The 1,237-nt window shown below is 45.6% G+C and overlaps 1 pseudogene; it reads right to left on the reverse strand.

Annotated features, from left to right (window-relative positions):
* Positions 1-479: 479 nt before the first annotated feature.
* On the reverse strand, positions 480-1,237 carry LOC128848002 (olfactory receptor 4D1-like; annotated as a pseudogene).

Genomic DNA, 1,237 nt, shown 5'->3' on the forward strand with positions numbered 1-1,237 from the left:
TTTGAATATCCCCATCTCTGAAATAGGGTAAAATAGTTTCCTTACTTTGCAGGTGTGTGGTGAGGTTAAATGCTTTAAAGATCGTGAGGTGCTCAAGTATAATGGTGACAGATGTGGTATCAGCACTTATGCAGAGAGCTTGGAGGAAAGCCAGTGCAGATGCCCCCCATGGCCTCATTGAGACCACCTCAGAGATTCCCCAGACTTGTAGAGTGCTTAAGTTGCAGAAGTTCTAGCAGGATGTCTGTGAGGATTGAACTCGTCATTTAAAAGGAAGTTGCACTAATGGAACAGAGGCCTTAGCTTAAAGGGCTGGAGCAGCCCCATAAATGGCTATCTGAGGAACAGCCAATAGAAGGGAACAAAGAGACACATTAGGTTTTGCTACACGTCGATCTGTGTGACGGAAGCTGATTTTAAAGAGTTACGGATCTTAGGGCTAGATTCACAATGGACTTTGGCTTTTAGACACTTAAAAATCACTCAGCATAGATGAAGATGCTGGGTATGAAATGTAAACATACCATGGAAATCTGGGCTCCTCATTTGGACAGAACCTTGCATTTCCCTTCTGTGATGTGTGTCCTGATCTTCACTAAGATGATGGTGTAGGAAATAAGCAGAAAAATTAATACTATTATGAACAGCACTCCACCATTGAAGACCATCTGCAGTTCTACCATGTGGGTGTCAGTGCAGGCCAGTTTGATGACCTGTGGGACATCACAGTAGAAATTGTCCAGGACATTTGGACCACAGAACGGTAGCTGGAGGAGCAGTCGAAGCTGAAGAGCAGAGTGAGCCAATCCACCCAGCCATGACAGCGAAACTAGCCCCATGCACACATCCTGGTTCATGATACTCAAGTACCGCAGTGGTTTATAGATGGCCACATACCGAGCGATCGCCATTCCCACAAAACAAATTAAGTGGTAGAAGAACATCTGGAGGATGCACTCACTGAACAAGATGCTTTTACACTGGGAAAGTTGACCTGCATATTTGGAGCATTTTGTGATGATTCACTGACATCCAGGAAAGCCAAGTTCAGGACGTACATGGGGGTATGGAACCTGTGGTTGGTGATCACGGTGGTGATGATGATGAAGTTTCCCACCCAGGTGTTCACATAAACTATGAGGAAAACCACAAAGAGGAAGCGCTGCAACTCAGGATTCTTGGCGAGGCCCAAGAGGACAAATTCTGTCAGTGGGGTGGTGAGGTTCTGCTCTTCCAT

Source organism: Malaclemys terrapin, chromosome 13, assembly GCF_027887155.1.
Source record: "Malaclemys terrapin pileata isolate rMalTer1 chromosome 13, rMalTer1.hap1, whole genome shotgun sequence".
Classification (NCBI taxonomy): Eukaryota; Metazoa; Chordata; order Testudines; family Emydidae; genus Malaclemys; species Malaclemys terrapin.